Here is an 18,994-nt window from a genome sequence, read left to right as displayed (position 1 = left end):
TACACAATATAACAATCAATGTATCTATATACATATATTTACATGAATCATAAGGCAAAAATAAACTTTTTTTTAAAAAAGAGAGACCGTGCACAGAGAAAGATAAAGTATGTGCTCAAGTGAATGATCAAGAGGATCAGAAAAACAGTGTGGATCATTTATATACAAAGAAACATGAGCCTGTCCTCGGTAATGCTTGTAAAAAATACTTCTTTTTTACTAGCTTAATGCTATCTACAATTCCTTGGTCCTTGAATTGCACCAATGGCAATCAAAATGCCAGGAAAGAGGGGGTGGGGGGTGGACAAGGGACAAGGGTCAGTAGGTACAGGCTCCCAAAGGGGAATGTCGTCGACGTTTCGACCCAACCATATAGTGGGTGGTTCAAGTCCTCAACAACGGGTCTTCATCAGGACGGAGTAGTAGGGGAATGTCTCTCAGAGTGCACGTCAATTAAAAACGGCTATCATAGGGCACCCTTCAGTGGTGCCTTGACAAGAAAAACGTGCGACGGTTGATCCGCACTCACAATATGCTAGTATCCAAAGTTATACCAACGCATGTGTTCACGGGTGTATTTTTCAAGATTATTTTCCGAACGCATCTGACATCGAGTGCCCGTGTCTTCGATGAAAGCGTAGGGTATAAATTCTTTGTCGCTCCGCTCAGTGGTACACAGCTTCCCACCTCAACTCGCGTTATGGTATCACTGGCATGAGGGGAGGGGCAGGTATATCCTCTAATGGAGGGGGGACGGGACCTACTGATCTCACATCCTCCGTTACTATGTCTTGAGACTTCCTTCTCTTCTGTGATGTCCCCCCTTTTCTTTTCTGTTGGGCTCTGGGCTTCTTCACCAACGGGGGGAAGGCAGCCCTGGGTGGCACCCCCTCTCTACGCGGGCGCTCATTTATTATGTCTTCCTGTTCCGGTCCCTCTTGCGAGGCATCACTATCGCTCGCACTCTCCTGGTCATTTCCTAACTTAGCCAGCACTAATTTCAATAGTTGGGCGATTTCGGGGTCCTTCCCTTTCCTTTTGTGGCTGACCTTCTTAGGGGCCATCGCTTCTCTAACCGGGTTATGAGCTTTTAAACGGCTCGGTGTCAAACGCGCACTTCCTTGCTCCTACGCGGTAATGCCTGCTGCGTGTCTAATCACCCCCGCCTGCCGCGTGTTATGCCCTCGAGGTCAGCGCTATCACCACAAATTCACAGCCCGCCTCGCGCGCCCTCAATCTCTCCTGCCACGCAGCCTCAAGCCCCGCACCCAGCCCCCCCTGCAGAACCGCCCACGTCGCCCTCGAAGGAGCCCGCACCCCGGAGCCCCACCGGCAGCCACCAACCACCGGAAGCGACCCGCACACTCGAACCCCCTCCCGCAATCAGCGGCTGCAAGCAGGCCCCCAGAGCGCCCGGCTCCTTACCTGGCCAAATGGGCGTTTCTTCGCTGCAGCGTGCCGGTCTCCGCCGTCTCTCCTCCCAGCTGCAGAGCCTCGCCGCCGGGCTCGGATCACTGATCGCCGACCTCCGACGCAGATCTTCGCACTCCCTCGACAATCCAACGGGAGGTGCGAGCGCCGAGGCACGAGGGACGAGGGACAGGAAATCCAATTTAAACTTAAAGCTAAAAAAGGGGGGGGTAGAATGGAATCGCCCGGCGAGCTCGTCAGCTGGAGTGGCAGAGGGTGAAGAGAGACTGAGGCCACGGTGCCCTGACCCTAAATAGGGCAAAGGTCTCCGCCCCCTGCCACCTGGAAATACGTACTGACTGACCCGGAAGTACTTGGCGGCCGGCGCCTATTGGGCGACCAGCCGCCCTAGACCACGTGACCGGGGGGCGTGACCCGGGGGGCCCGGGTCCTAAGGGCGCGCTTAGTTATACTCGCGCTTGTCATAGTCTTCTAGCGTTTCCTAGATGTATCTATCGCCTTTAAAGTTAGCGCATAGTGCGTCATGCTCTCCACAGCTCGTGACCTCGTTCCCGCCAGCAAAAAAAAGTGAGCACCTACTGTCAAGTCAACCACTGTGTCATGGAGTGCCCCTTCGCCTGTCTGTTCCTTCCTTCAACAAATCTCGCACCGGGTGAAACGGCGAAGATGCGCCATTCCTCGCCAGCTGGAATAAGAGGAGTTTGCAAACAGCAAGAAAACTGGAGCACATTCAAACTTGGCTGCAGCCATATAAGAGGGAGGGCATGTCTGCGCTTGCGCAAAGTAGTATAACCATCCATGTAAGAGGGTCGATCTGCGCTTGCGCAAAGACTACCCGTCTCCAGACCTCACACGTGTCAACCCAGCATCCCAGGCACTGATCCCGCTCGAACCCACGCCATCTTAAACCTTTGCACCTAGCAGGGGCGTAGCTAGAGCTTGTGGCGCCCGGGGCTATCCTTCAGATTGCCGCCCCCCTGGGAGGGTGCTCGGGAAAAAGGATGGCGAGCACCTGAAAGAGGTCCGAGAGACACGTAGTATCGCCGCTAATAGTTACCTCGATCATGCAAGTTACATGCAGAAACATGACACGGTCCAGGTCTAGACAGCCCTGTCCCCAAAATAGTGCCGCCTGGGGCGGACCGCCCCCACCTAGCTACGCTCACACTCCCTCTTCTCTCCATCCATCCTTATCTCCATCCAGCTATTCATCTCACACGTTAACACGTCAAACCAATATGGAAAGAATCCTTTTTCTTCCTCAAGACCCTACTGAATATAAACCTTACATAAATTTCCAGGGTTAAGATCTCCACATATTACCCAGCATAGTGACAGAAATAGAAGAATCCAGTAGACTGTGTGTAGGCCTTGCTCTGTTACTCAAGTGCAAAACCCAGCGTGTACAAAAGGCAGCAGTAAGGCTTCTTCTACATCTTACAGCCACAGAGCTTAGTAACGTATGTCACACCTCCAATAGCCCCCAGTTTCTCAGAGGATTTTCTTCGAAGGGCTTTGCACAGTCCACTAAATCACCTACTGAGCTTACATGAGACGTGAATGTCCCTGACCAAAACCTAGGGTCAGTATGTAGACACCTCCCCTTTCCACAAGAGGGGAAATGACCAAACACCCTTCTCACTCCAAGCAGCTAATACCATGAGACATGTTTCCTAGATTAATTTACAACTTTCTAGAATACCGAAGATTTAGGAACGATCTAAAATAAGGCACTTTCCCACATCTACTAAACAATACGCAAATACTAGTGCAATGCCATCTCACCCTTTATGGCTGCTTACTAAGTTCCCACTCCTGTCCACCTAGGGACTTTAGATTCCATCAACTAGCCTACAATCACCTACTACCCCTATGCATCATATATCAAAGTCCAACAACAAATCATGATTGAATCACCATATCCATCTATCTTCTTTTACTTATTTTGCTATCTTTAATTTCTTTCCCATATTGTCTTATGAGGCTGAGCTCGTGCTTTTGCTTATATTATGCTCCTGTAGAACCCCTATATCATTACCGGTTGCAAAGTATGCTGCTTACTTACTTATTTCCCATGCAACTAGCTACTCCAGCATCTCGAAGTTGCCTCAGTTTGGTCTTATTTTGTTTAGAAAACAATTTCAATAAAAATCTTTGAATAAACAAACAGCCTTTGCTGAGCAATAGATTGCCATTAGTGAATGGATAAACACCTCTGATACCGCCCACATTCTGCTCACCGCACATTGTACACCAGCTGAATTACTCATCACAGACTACAAACAACTCTCACTTGCCTCCTATAGCGACTTTTTGAATCCTTTACACAGCACACATCCCACACTAAACCTCAAATACATACATCTCCTTTTTCAACAAAGACCAGACAGGCCTTCTCCTGAATAACGCAGACACACCCACTACTTCACGTGACATGGCTTTCAGACTATTCAAGTTTGTCAGTTCCTTCTTCGTTTGAAAAAAAAAATCAAATTTATTACAAAATTAATTTTAATTTAGCTGCCTGTGTATACTTTTGTAATAAAATGTTCCAAAAACCACAGAAAAAATAATGCAGCAAGAGGGCAATGTGCAGATATAAATACAAATATACACTTGAGCAGCCGTGCAGCAATGTGGGGATCTACCCACCTCACAAAGGGAAACAATAGTAAAAGGGAAAAAAACATTAAACTAGATGGACGCATTTGCTGTTGGCAGAAGCAAAATTTGAATGACACTACAGCAGACCAAAGGATGAAGAGAGCTAACTGAAAGCCTCTGGCTCAAAAGTATTATATATGAGGTCAATGAACTTCAGGGGAGCATGCAGCAGGCTGCACTGATGTATGCTTCCCTCAATGCCCTCAGGCCACTTTCCCAAAGTGGAAACTGTCTCTCAAGGACAGCTTCCACTTTGCAAATGTATACCACCAATTATGCGGTGGTGGTATCTTTTCAATGCTTTGTGACTGCAAATGGGGGCAGCAACCATTGCTATATATCCTTCTGAGTCACAAGGAAGTGGGGCGCCATGTTTATTTACTGTTTTTTCTTGCAAACCGCAAGCAGTTGCAAAACGGGCATTGCGAAGTGCAAATCCATTTGTGACTCCTGTTTTCAGTACATAATGACACTGGGTGGGTTATGCACTTGGATTGGCTCCATTTTTGTTTACCACAAGTCCTGCGAGTGCAAAACGCGTTAGTACATCGAGACCTAGGTCATGTTTCTTTAAAACCTTTGCAATAAAGGAGTAGGGGGTGTGAGTTAGTGATGGAGCGTGCATGAAAGACTCAGTTTCTGATGACAAAATATCAGTCACAGGGGACTATTTTACTCCTCGCCATTCACAGTCACAAGAAAGACAAAGATTTACTTTCAGTGTCTTCAGCTTGTGGCGGCACGGTGATAAACAGCCCTGTGACTGATGGATTGTCAGGGATAATTCCATACATTAGCTACCAAAATATATCACTATAAGCGGAGGCCACAAGCCTAGTTTCCTGTCAGCCGCTGAAAGGCACGTGGGCCGGAGAGAACGCAAAAGTCAGGCTGGCCTGGACCTCTGCAGCCTGTCATTTCAAGCCGCATATGCGTCCGTAGCCCCTCCAGCAGCATCCCGCGCCCAGCCCCCTCCAGCTCCTCGCTGCCCTTTGCTTCGTTTGCGCCTTATTTCGGCGCTCTTTTATGTAACGCACTGACTTCCTGCTCTGCCTTCTAAGTTATTTTAACGTTCCCATACTAGTAGCCGGTGGCGTGGCCTCCTGCACTTTTAGCGCCTACATATGTAATTGCATTCCAGTGGTATGCCAATCACTTTACATCAGCTAGATCATGAGATTTAGTTCAGACAAGGTGAATATAATGCATTTAGTAAGTGCCAATATCACACCCTTTAGCCCTAATGCGCCGGTTACAAGAGAAGGCTCGGCAATTACCGTTTTACAACAACCTAGCTAGGGCCTCCGTGCAAACCGGAGCGCTCCACAGCCCGGGGATGAAGTGCTGTGTAAATGCCACAGTGCAGTACATGCTGTCGGCAAATTCTACTACAGTACCTACTTCAGTGCACACTTGCACTCAGAGCAGCTGCTGCCCCCTCTTGTTATGTTAATTTGAATTTGAAAAGTTGTGGAGGCTGTGTTGAGGGGTGGAGGCTATGGGGTGAGTCGAAAGGATGCAGGGAGTTCCTGCCAGACCTTTGCACAAGCAGTGTGATACATGCACGCTACCCCTACTTCAGTCTCTTTTTTTTATATGTTCACTCTCATCTATGAAGCATCTTTACTCTAAAGTTTTTAGGCCTTAAGTGGTAGGCTGGTCCCCCTGAGTTTAACCCTCTCTTATAAGCTGTCCTGATCCTGGGTCTTGATGTGTGGCTTGCTTGGCAGTGTGTTCTCCCAGTGCACTCTTCAATAAGCGGTCTCTTCTGGGGTGGAGTGGCTGCTCTGCGGTCCCATCTCCAAAGCTCTGATGGTGCATTTCTGAACATCCAGCCCGGCCTTGCACGAGTGGCCTTCGGGGTCTGCAGTCCCTGGATGTGTGTGTTATTGATTGGACAGCTATGTGTGGAATGGCCTCGTTTGTGGATTAGTGAGCCTGAAGTCTGACCAGGTGCATGCACCGCCCCCCGCCCCCCCCCCCCCTTCGGTTGGCTGGGAACAAAATTACAGACGCACGAAAGAACTCCCAAGAAAAGAACTGGTCTGATGGCTTCTTAGTGAGTGAAAGTTAAGGTTTTTACACTCTGATAGATCACTGGAAGCACGCGTCATCGGCATGCGCTCGGGCGTGCGTCTCCGCAGCGCCGCGGGCCCGTTCAGAGTGGCGCGCATTGGCTGCTCTAGGTGTCTTGTTGATGATCTGCGTCCACGTAGACCCGGACTCAGATGGCCATTCGCAAAGGAAATGACAAGTGCCCATCCCTGCTCGTGCGCTTTAGTATTCGCTGGTTGCCATGGGACACGGGGAGGGTGGAGGGGTGAGTTGGCAGGCCCAGGACTACTGGCCAAAGCAAGACCCGTGCACGCTTCCCATTTAGTTTATTGTCTTATGAAGAGTGAACTCGAAACCGGCTCTCAGGGCTTGGTACAATGCATATTTAACAAAAGAAAACAACCAAACATTAACTTGTCGCATATGAAGAAACATCTGTGGCGTATATACCAGCATTGTCCCGATTTTGACAGTTGCTGATTTGCAACAGAACTGGTATTTATGAAAGTGTGACGCATATCCCCGAAGACCCACAAAAGGCACAACCTCCTCGCCAACTTCAACCCCAGCACATTGGTCCTGAACATACCAGCAAAGAGTGCACCATGTCCCAGATGAGGGAGAAAGAAGGTAGGCAGAGGGGAGATAGGAGAGAGAAGTGAACGTCCCACAGGTATCCAGGAATTGTAGAGTACGATGAAGTAGTTACACAGTAAGAGGTCAGGTAATTATATAGATGTCAGTTGGAAAGTTGCAAGAAAATCACTTACGTGATTGCTTGTGAAAGAGAGTAGAGGAGTACAAGGGCATTAAATAGAGAGAGGTAAGGAGAGCTTGATTGACCATGCAGGTGATGGACAGCAGAGATATAGCTCACGTAGGCAGCAGCATCATTGGGTATGGTGGAATGCTTGGCTTTGCTCTGGCCTCCAGACAAAAACAAAGGATTAAGCTGTCTCCTTATCCATAGTTTATTTTGCGCACATGCAGAACATTTTTTGAACGTAACTTTTAAATTGTTTTAAAAAAAATGCAATTTTCATTAATTCGTCTATTAGGAAAAATATTTTGTGAATTGGGTTCTTAAACCATATACCTTGATTTAGAATTGTGTGGTGACAGAAAATCCTACGATAGTTGGAGAAAATGCAGTATCCAGAGGATCCACCCTTGGTTTCTTTTGCGGCATCAAAGTTTTATGGCGCATGAAGTTCCACTGGTGGATACTGCTCCAGACATAGCCCTAACCCAACAAGCCTAGGGATTTTGGCAAGGGTTATTAACCATCGGCGGTGAACTCCACTCCACTCGCAGAGTTTGCAGAGTTTTCTGCACTCTGCATTATGCGGAGCTCACAGAGTTCCGAAAAACTCCGCCCTGCGGAGAGTTTTTTTTTTCCTCGCTCGTGTTCGTCAACATCAAGTTGGCAACGGTTAGCAAGGAAAATCAACCTCCCGGTGAGGTTTTTCCTCTTTCGCGATCGTCAACATCAAGTTGGCGAGCGTGGAAAATCAACATCTCGGTGAAATTTCTCAACCGGGGAGGGGGGGGGGCAGGTTTCTCATTGCGAGTGGTTGCGTATGCTCGCGACCACTCGTGTTCAGAAACTACCCGTTCGTGTGGGGAAAACTGCTGCTCGAGTAAAAATCTACTTGAGCGGCAGAAAAGGAAAGCAGGGACAACTTGCACTGTGCATGGTGCCGTTCACAATGATTGCTCAGTGCAGACAAGCATGCGGCACTGTGCAATCACCGCAAATTGCATTTTTCTATCGTACTCCGCTGCTTGCGGAGCGCTGCGTAGTACCGCAGAGTTTTTTTGCACTTTACAGAATTCTGTGAAGTCCAACTCCGCGAACTCCGCCCAGGGTTAAGGGTTTTGAAGGATGATGGGGTGAGACCTAAAGCCATGAGGAAGTTCTGCCCTGTTACAGATGCTGCAGCAGTTGCACTTAGCTTGGGCATTGATTCAACATACCATGGCTGCTGCAGCTTCGTACTGCAGCATGTATCTGCAATTGAACTGATGCTGTTGCAGTAGCCCTTTATCTGAGCTAGAGGAGGGCGCCATGGTGGAGCAAACCCCAATGAGATTTAGATTTCATGTCTTAGCTTCAGTGAAACAGAGGATTCCATAGAGTTTGACGACCTGTGTGCCAATGGAATCTCTCTCTAAAGGGAAGGTGAGTTGGCCTGCTGCAGCGCTGTGGAGGAAAGAAGTTAAGAGGCACCGACGGGAGGTTGTTATTGAGGTCTTCGGTCTGTCAGGGAAAAGGTTGCTGTTAGAAGAGCAGCTCAGGTGAGCTTAGGTTGCGGAAGACTGAACAGGTTGCCAGTGGCAGACTTTTAACACTCCAGAAATCCTGCACTTAAAACTTGGACAATTCTGGGGCACCTGTTGCGGTCCTTATCAGAGCTGCTTTTCGTTTGGACACAAGAGGTATGAATATATAGAGAAACCTAGCAATGAGGCGTACAAAAGCAACCTAGAAAATGCAGATATATATTTTTTAACCCTTTTCCCTGATGTCCAGAAGCAAAATTTTCTCCTAGCCGTGTTTCTCCCTCCTTTCCCCCTTCTTCTCTCCTGCTTGCAAAAGTAGCCAAGTGTGGCAAAAGCAGCATGAGCAGTACCGCAAGCAACCTTTTTTGTTTAATATCTTTTTATTAAACGCAAGCAACCTTTTAAGTGGGCTGGGTCGGCCCAGAGTCCAATCTGACAAAAGTAAGATTCTTTTGTCAAGGCTAGTCTGATCATGGCCAATTGTTCATCTCTTGGAGATGCAGGAAGGTTCTGGAAGTGGTCATGCCCTCCCACTCTCCCAGCAACATTTTGTTGGTGTGCTGTACTTCTCTCGACTGGCAATGTAGCTACTGTGAAATGGCTATTATGTAGAGTCGCACAATGAGTACATGAGACAGAAAATATTGAACGTTGGCCAAATCCGCACCTTTGGCCAAATCTTGGCATAGTGTTTGTGACCTCTCTCAACTCATCAATGTACATAAACAGGGCATTATCCAGGTATTCCAGAATCTAGGAAAAAGATATGAAAAAAAGTAATAAAACAATGGTGATGATGAAGATTGCATGGCTTGCCTAGGGTGTCACTTGCTGGCATCTAGTCTAGTGGCACTCCCTTCTACAATGCTGTCACATGTCTGAAAACGCATGTTTAATCAGAGATTGAACTTCGTTATATGTAACAGCAGAAGCTAACAAAATATGTGAGTACTGCAGCAGCGAACAAAATACGTGTGTACCGGCCTGAAATTTCAACAAAAAGTAGCTCTTGTCTTGCTTTCCCAGCGGCTTCTAGTTCCTTCAGCTGCACGTTCAGTTCCTCCTCTTCAAGGGCGTCTCATGCTCAATAGCCTTGCCAGTCATAAGCCAGAACAGCATAAAGGATAGAAATTCACAGAAATATGGATTTAAGAGGTTCTTCGCCACTGTACTGTATTAGCAAATCCCCAATCAACCCCTCTAAGCATTTCAGAACCCTTCACAGTATTTCAGCGCTGCCTACATTCACTCATTAGAGACCAATTTTTTGCTTATGTAAAAAGAGTCCAATTGTACATGGTTAACATTGCTCATGACCGATAATTTTAATGGCTACTTGTATAGTACGCACCACAATCTGACTGATCTCCAAGTGGCTAAACTGAAGTGTTATTTAATTGTACTTATCAAGCCCCAAAGGATGAAAGTTTGATTTTGACTTTCCAGTATTTGAACACGATCTGCAAGTTTGAGTGTGCGCCCAGCCAGTTGAGCCATCCACGGGATGTATATATGCTTTATTGGTTCAGTTTGTAATACGACACTGCAAGTTGTGCTTTCCTGAGTTATCATTGAAGACGTATGTGCCATGCTAAGGCAATGTGGAACCTGGTGTGGCAGTCTCTGGTTGAGTAGTACACAGCAATGTGTTCTTTATAGGTGCTATATGGAGAGCCCACTAATATCTCTGATACAAAGGTCTATCTGTTATGGAATGTTCACTGTCAATTTTCAAGTGTGTTTTAAAATGCACAATTTGCAACACATTTTCCTAATAGATATGAAACCAAAACCTAGTAAAGTGATCTTTAAATACCATCCAGATTTGAGCCAGGTTATTTCACCATTATTCTTTAAATGACTGTTTTGCCGACATCTACTAAATATTTATTTTTGGGGGATTTGTGAGCTGCAAATCTTATTAAATTTAGAATGTTCTTTTAACACTATTCTGCCTTTCTTTTCTAAAAAGAAAAGGTCCTTGTGAGCCACTGTGAAAACTTGGAAAGTGGTCTTTTAAACCTTTACGTGGCCATTGTACGCTCTTGGGTCGTATTTATATGTCCTCAGCTAATACTTAAACATTTCCCCTTCGTGGCTCTTGGGGAGGTCGGGGGTGGGTGGGGGCAGCTCCCCCTCTAAACCTCCCCTTGAAAGTACTCTCGCTGACCCTCTCCTCGTACACAGCAAACCCTCTTGCACCCTTCATTGGAGCACACGTAAAACAGTGGCCCCAGGTAATAGTAGCTCCCGGCGCCACGTGTACTTGGTCATCTGAATATATACTATATATGATTATTTTCTCTTATTTTTTGTTCAGTTGTTTATGATCCCTGTCTTGGGACGGGTATATGTAGGTAGCGCATGGACTGGAGTACAATTACATAGGCAGACTTCAGTTTGTGATCCCAGTCGTCAGATTGTTAGACCATAAAGGAAAATATGAGGACTGATCAGGATTGACTTAAGGGGTTACCCAATGTATACTGCTCATACTTAGAAGTTGAAAGTGCCCGTTGTGTATTTGGAGAGTAGCATGTGGGCTTGTATTGTAAGAGTAATGAAAGTTTCATTCAAACCTTGTTTTGTAGTAACAATCGATGTCTGCTCTGCATCTCTTCCACCTGGTAAAGAGCTCCAGGTGCAGTAAAAACACTAACAAGTTTGATTGCTTATATGGATTTAGTGTTTACAATTACTTCTGTAGTGAAGGTGTATGTGACCGTCTGTAGTCTGTTGGAGGCCTTGTATAGAGATGCTGCATCTTAAGCCCGTGAAGAGCTCTCTGACCACCAGAGACGTGCTCTTTCCATCTCAATCCATCCACCAGGGCAACCCTGGCTGCTTAAAAGTTTTTGGGTCAGTTTTTTGTTTTTCCCATACCTGTGCACAGACTGTTTGTATAGCTGAACCAAGAACTGTCGGGAGAATCCACCCTGATGTGTCTGGAGTAAGTGGAAATTACATGAATGATATTAATTGCTGACAGATCATAATACCGACAGCTGGTGACTTTTGTAGCCTTCTCTGCCATAGTAGGTTTGTGAACTTACCAGCAAGGATGATGGAGGTGATGAGGGAAGGCAGAGAGCATTGTGAGGATGTACTGTTTAAATGTGTTCATGGGCCACACAAGATTAAGCATGCCTCCTTCTTCAAAGAGAAATTAGGAATATTATTTTGGTTTGATTACTCATTTGCCCATACAATGATCTGAGCAATGTACGTAAGATTGTATGTCTAGGCCTGGTTCTTACAGGATGAAGTGTATTTTTTAACCTTTCATACTTGCCTGGTAAATAAAAAAAAAAAGTGATGGTTGAAGTATTGAATAAATGGTGACCATTGGGGCTGCAGTCCAGACCAGTTCATCTTTTTAAAATAAAAAATAACTTAAGAAACCACCCATATACAGGTCATAGGTTTTCTTGCTCCCATAGGAACAGCTACCATCATGTTTCCTCATATCTTCACTCCCCTCATCTCTCTTTATCCACCCTTTATCCTCCAGGCCATCACTAAAATAGAGGCATCGGTTTATCAATTTTTTACCTTGTACATAGTTAAACGACCCTCCCTTATTATTCCTGCTCCTGAAAAGAGCATCTCTATGTCCTCAGAGTCGGGATATTCTTGTGCGCGGCATCCTGCCCAATCAAAATTGAATAGAGGCTGTACCAATTCTATTGATTGGCCACGGAGCACACCTAAGAAGATACAAGCAACAATTTGTGATTAGCTGTTTCCTGCTCATGGAGCACCTCTGACCAACTGAGCCACACTTGTAGTTAAACACTGGTTTAGTATCTGCAGCAATCCTATTCCCTTCGAAATCTTGGTGTCTTTGAGTGTTGATACATGGGAGCAGATGATTATGCTACTTGTGTAAAATTGCAGTCTCCGAAAGAAGACAAAAAAAGTAATATTTTTGTACATTTGAAGTGCAAGCGCATTGCAACAGTTTTGAGGGTATGAAAATAGGTGCTCGTTGAAGTTCAGTCCACTTACCCTTACAAATGCGCCTAGCTACCCAGTGGGCGAGTGAGGAATGCTCTCAATTCAGCACATTCTGTACAGGTGAGTGATCACAAATTATAGGTGGCAAAACCATAGCATACAGTTACTTACATTTAGAAATACACTTCAGCTTTGTTTTCATTAGATGGACTGTAATTTGTGGTTGCTTTTGGAGTTGTGGTTCCGTGACTCGGTGAATGTTTGCCAGCACAAATACGCCTTAGCCGGGAAGCGTTGGCTTTGATCCTGACCTTCCCCTTGGTCTCCCTGTTTTTCTCAGAATGTAACTTCATCCATTGTTTGCTGTTGTGGTTAGAGAGGGAGGATAGGCTGTTGGGTCTTTTCTCTGGTATATGTTGCCAGAGCTTAGTGTTCGCTGCTGTGACTCATTGTCTCCAGATCCTGGGATTAAGTGATTTCCTCCAAGTATTCCATACATATGAAATAGTTTAGTTGAGCTCATTTTTCTATAATTGAAATGTGGCATTTTTATTAGGGTTCTCCTCTTGCAATCTTTGTTTTTCAGTGATGCTCCTTGTTCATATTTGTGGTTTGCGGTGTTCTTTGACATCTAAAAAACGGCGAAATGCTTGAAGCCGAGTTGAGTGTATTTATTTCAACACAATCAATTATCTGAGGGATTTACTAACTAGGGGTGTAAAATGTGCAGATGTGGCTATCCCAGAGACAACAATCTTTGGTCCTTCCTTCCGTCACAGGTGGTATTAATTCGGCCTTCCACTAGTTTAAACTTTGATTTACCTGCCTTTTAGTTTCGTTTTGGAAAGTGTCTCATGTACAATCATTTTTTAGTACTTTCTGCCTGAAAACGTATTTATTTTTGAGGTTTTTTTTATATAGCGCTTTCTAGACAAGAAGGTATCGGAGTGCTTTACATATTATGTGAGTAATTTGACTTGAAGTACATGTGGGAATTCATATGGGACAGAACAGTCTTCATACAATGAAGTAAAGAAACATATAAAATTCAGAATTGAAGTAGTGTTAAATAGTCACAATAATATATAACATTAAGGTAATGACATTGGAGACCGGATATAGACTGAACGAATCGGGTGGCTGCCTCTGCAGGTCTAGTTGATAAGGGTAGGGTCTTTGGGAGCGTTGATCAGCTTGTGTTCATGTTGAGGTCGTTGTTGAGCAGTAGAGCTGCTATTTTCGATGAACGATATAAAAAATATTTCACAAAGCGAAGAAAAGTTGCATCTAATAGCTACAGAAAATTGGATTATATGAAAGTCTATAAAGGAAGAGGGTGTCCAAGCATCGACAGTAATCCTTAATGTACCATCTGATCGACTATTGTAAGCACTCACTCCGCAATGAAGGAGGGTAGAAATGTTCCCTTTTTGGAGTGTGGGTGACCCGCTAAGCAGAGTTCAGACGACCAATCATAAACTCCTGTAAACTGTGTTATGATGGGATCTTGGAAGATATAAGCACCATGTTTTGTGATAGGCAATTTTTTAATAGTTTGTATAGTTTTAGAATGTTTAATGTCTATTGCATTGGAGATGCTTCACAGTAGAGGTAGCTCTACCCCTCCGATCATTTGACATCGCCCACCATCCTTCTAGAATATCCTCATTCTTTCATCTTCAGCATGGAGGCTGCAAGTCTTACTTGTATAAACACAATACATATTCCTTATTTATGATTGTAAAAGAGCCACCAAACCAGGTTTCATAATATGTGCATTGCCCCAAAACTTATCCTAGTCCTCTGACTGCTTAAATGCAGTTCTCACACAAGCAGGACTTGATCGGACTTCTTAAACCTTGTTCTCATTATGCAGTTCTGCTCTCTCATCCACATCCTCCGTCATCAGTCCATTCAATTAGTTGTCCCTCGTCATGTTTTGCCCTATCCTCTCAGCTGACTTGCCTTCTTCTCACCTTCCTTTTGATACTTTGTGGCAAAATACTCAGTCTTTCTTTAATCACCATTTTGGAGCCATGCACCCTTCCTTCATTTCCTACCTTGTACTCTCTCTGTCTTTTAACTCGTTCTTCGTAGTATATCATATGCGTTAGCAGCTCTTTCTTCACCAGTACAATAACAAGCTCCCGACCCATCTTGATCTCTGTGTCTCTTCCCATCCACTTTGACTGATACCGCCAGATTGTATTTTCCGATATAGTAAGCCCACAACACATTTTTTACATCTTGTCCTTCACAGTAATCATCTCATTCTGGTCAGTTGAATACTCCCCTTGATGTTTCTGCTGTTCCTCTTCATTGACCCATTCACCTGCGGATAGTACAGTGCTGGACACCTAATAGCCTCTATTTGAATAGCACTGTCATCCCTTGTAATCCATTACCACTTCTGAGAGACCACCCTGTCATCTAAACCAACAGTTCTGCAAAGGTATTACGTTCTGAGTAGGCCCCTCACTAACACACACTGTCACTAGCCACTTGGAATTATCAATGAGTACAAACACCTACCTTCACTTCATGATCTTCTCCTCTGTAAATAACATTTATGGGCCAGCTTTATTAGCTGCACCATCCGAAGCATGGTTTGTACCAATATTTGTCAATGACACAACCCAAGATACCACTGAACTCCTCCATGACCACATGATAATCACTGCTTTTCCTGATAGTATGTGGCCATTGGAAAATCTTGCTTCTATGTTGACCCATATATCAATGTATATTGATGGAAACGACTTGCACTTTGCATCCTATCAAATATTTTTCACATTTCTAACACTAGCAAACCCAAATGACAAGCCATTGAACTGGAATGCTTCAAGTGGATTGACAGAACTGTCAGGTGATCGGGCTCTTGCTTGAATTAAGACTGATGATGCACTGGCGAGAAGTCTGAAGTTGGAATCACTCCATTATTTCCATTGAAGCCAACAACTGATTAATATTTGCTAGTGGTTGCAAAAATGTCAGCTATGAATTATTCAGCTTGCACGTGACCAAAATTTAGGTCAGTCATTTTGATGCCTCCATATGTTCATTGGCGTCCAGATCGCACGGCCTATTCAGCTTCTCGCTCCACTGTTCCTTCATATTCACGAATAGAATCCTCACTATGTATAACAGCTTTTCAGTTTTATCTCTTGTGGGAGCACTTTAAATTCTCTAAGAACTCTATGGGGTGCAACTCGCCACTATTCAGTTAAGATCGTTCTCTGCTAATAACATTCATTCACTGCATTAGGTTGTATTGTCTGTAGAAGCCTCCCTTGCTGTTTACCACCTGAAAGGGGCTACCTCCGCCATTGCTTTATATGGCTTCATTTTGAACCCACTCTTATAATAGCTCAGAATCTCTTGTTGACAAGCCTACCTGAGAAAATGGCTAAATAATATCCGGTGATGTTGAAAGCCCTAGAGCCTTTCCCCAGCACTAGTGTAATCCATTAATGATATACCTCGAACATGAGTTCCAAAATACTCCTTTCTATAAATGAATAGTGGGTAATTGGGACTTTAAACGGGATACACTTTTTACTGACATATAATACCACACACGTTGCCCCAGTCTTTCAAAGCCACATTGATCCTGGTTTACACAATGCACCCCTCCATCACATGCCTGGTTAGTGCATATTTTCTTTTCCTCACACTTGAAAGTGCTTTCAAATATATAGAGACCTCTTAGCATTTTTCATTGAACTTAAATGATCACATTGATGGCATGGTGTGCCAGCCTTTTCGCCTGCATTTGCCTTCTTAAACATGTTGGTCCTATCAGTCATCCTGTAAGCAGCTTTATCTTGGCCTCCCATCATCTTCATACACTCACAGTGCACCCCCCACCATCTGTTCTCCTTTCATTGACAAGTTTCTAGCACTTGATGGACATTTCTCTTCCCTGGACTGTGTCTGTATGTTCGGCCTAGTTTCTTCCGTATCTCTAAATTAGACGTGTGTCCTCTCAGCTGATCCATTATGACTTCTCTACGTACATCCATAAGTTACCACATGGACAATGTATTTATATTGCGCTCTGTAGTTACCTAGTGATTTATTACTTTTCTGAGCAGTATTGTACCTGACTAAAATATTACCTTTTGTACGGTAAGGTTTTGCCAGTGGCTGCATGGCATTATTCTGTAAGCATTATGTTCTCACACTGCTGTCTCTCCTTTCTCCCCTCCCCCACTAGACGTCCGTTCCGGGTGTAGCAGATGCCAGAAAAACCTTAAGCTCTTCGTAACTAGTCAGTGGTACCATGTTTTGAATATTGTGGACAAAGGGTTATTAACACTGTTCCACATAATATGTGAAAATAAAACATTGTAGCCCCTGTTGGTGCAGGTCCTACTATGCCATAATCCAATAATTTTAAAAAGAGAAAGAAAAAGCCTTTATTAGTTGTAACTGCAGTAGTTGTTTATTATCTGAATTGTATAGGGCGCGTGTGTGTGTGTGTGTGTGTGTGTGTGTGTGTGCGTGTGTGCGTGTGTGCGTGTGTGTGTGTGTGTGTGTGTGTGTGTGTGTGCGTGTCCGTGTGTGTGTCCGTGTCCGTCCATGCACTATTCCTTGCTTTCCGACTGTATCCTGGCCAGTGTTGAGCCGTCACATATTGTCCCTCAGACCTGCTCCCGTTTTGGGTATGTACTGGTGACTTGAGGTTCTAGTTATCCTTCGCCAGAGCGAACCGCATCTGAATCCAATAACCTGCCCAATAGTCTCTTTGCAGCAACACTTCTGTTCCTTCTGGTATCATTGATTCCCTAGCTAGCGTTGTGGACACTCGATGATCTTTGACTTCAACGGAAACTTGTACCATCAACCTCTTGTGACTTCGCCCAAGTGTAAATACAACTGTTTTACGTATTAAAAGAGAAGTGCTTAGAGATACAGAGACCTGCCCGAATTAACAATTTGTTGAAGTGTGTAAACCAAGACTAGAAATCTGGTCTTCCTAGCCACCAAAATAACTGTTTCACGTTTGACAGTTTAGAGTTTCCAGATCCATGGAATATCCCGAACTTCTCCAATGGTTAGATACATTTTCAGCCTAATGTCCTCTGAGCTGAAGGTTCAGTACACTTCTAATGTCAAGCTGCAGATTATTCTCACACAGCCCTTTCTGATCCTGGTCGTTTTCAGACCTGTGGGCGCATGCAACACTACCTGCGCTCCGAGGTTCTGCATTGAGACGTTAGTCTCAGAAACCCCTCATCTTCACCTGCCTGGTGTATCCAAGGTGAAAAGTTGTGCGACGCTGTTATTTATTACTTTAAAAAAAATCTATTTAGAAACCGACAATCCTCTAATTTGTCTTTTCCTCGCGTTGGCCGATAGTTTGTCTTTGACTGATTGTTGCATGTCAACTTGTAAAGACCATGAGCTCACGTTGGGTCATCTCATAAATTCTCATAAATTAAACTCAACCCCGGACGTACTCCACTATGCTGCGAAGCTACTCCAAAAAGTACCCACGGCCCTTTCGCCTGCCTCTCCTGCAAGTTCAACTGCTTCAGGACTCTCACCAAATCCACGTCCTCCAAACACAACTCCGAATCTAACCGCCTAAATTGCATCCTGCTGAACACCCGCTCGGTCCACAGACACGCAACAGAACTCTGGGACCTGATCGACACCGCGGCACCTGACATCGCCTTCCTTACTGAAACATGGATGAACACATCATCTGCTCCCGACATCGCCATAGCCATACCGGACGCTTACAAGATTATCCGAAAAGACCGCACCAATCAAACAGGAGGAGGCATCGCCATCGTCCACAGAAACACCATTAAAGTCACTACCAGCTCCGACGACAATCTTGCAACCGCCGAACACCTCCACTTTCAGATCCACACCGACCCCAGGACCACACTTAGAGGCACCCTCATTTACAGACCTCCAGGCACCCGCACTCAATTCAGCGATGACATCACGGACTTCGTCAGCCCACATGCCCTCACATCCGAGAACTACATTCTCCTAGGAGACCTCAACTATCACCTTGAAAACAAACACGACAGCAACACCACCACCCTTCTGGACAACCTGGCCAATCTAGGACTCAAACAACTTGTTGACACCCCCACCCACTTAGCTGGACACACGCTGGACCCTATCTTCACCTCCAGCAAACACATCTCCTTCGATCGCACTACAGCTCTCCACTGGACGGATCACAGCTGTGTTCACTTCAGCTACAAAACCACCTTGACCCACAACCGTCCTCAACCTATCCCTCGGAGAAACTGGAACAAAATCACCACCCACCAACTCCTCACATCACTCAGCCAAAACACTCCCACCCTTTCTATGGACCCAGACCAAGCGGCCACCAACCTCAGACATTGGATCACCCACAGTGCGGACGAACTAGCACCCTTGAAAAAACACCAGACGAAATCAACCAGCAAAAAGGCTCCCTGGTTCAATGACGAACTTAAAAAATCCAAGAAGCTATGCCGCACACTGGAGAAAACATGGAGAAAAAACCCAACCTCAGACAACATGACATCCCTCAAGACAGCCACCCGCAAACACCACCAACTGATTCGATCCGCCAAGAAATCAGCATTCAAGG

At 45.1% G+C, this 18,994-nt stretch overlaps 1 protein-coding gene across 1 annotated transcript in view; it reads left to right on the top strand.

Annotated features, from left to right (window-relative positions):
* SDC2 (syndecan 2) overlaps positions 1 to 18,994 on the top strand; it is a 263,320-nt gene that overhangs the window by 74,831 nt on the left and 169,495 nt on the right. The window lies entirely within an intron of this gene.

The sequence above is a fragment of the Lissotriton helveticus genome, chromosome 4_1 (genome assembly GCF_964261635.1).
Source record: "Lissotriton helveticus chromosome 4_1, aLisHel1.1, whole genome shotgun sequence".
Taxonomy (NCBI): Eukaryota; Metazoa; Chordata; class Amphibia; order Caudata; family Salamandridae; genus Lissotriton; species Lissotriton helveticus.
The sequence above is the reverse complement of the archived record's forward strand: the minus strand, read 5'-3'. Positions and strand labels throughout refer to the sequence as shown.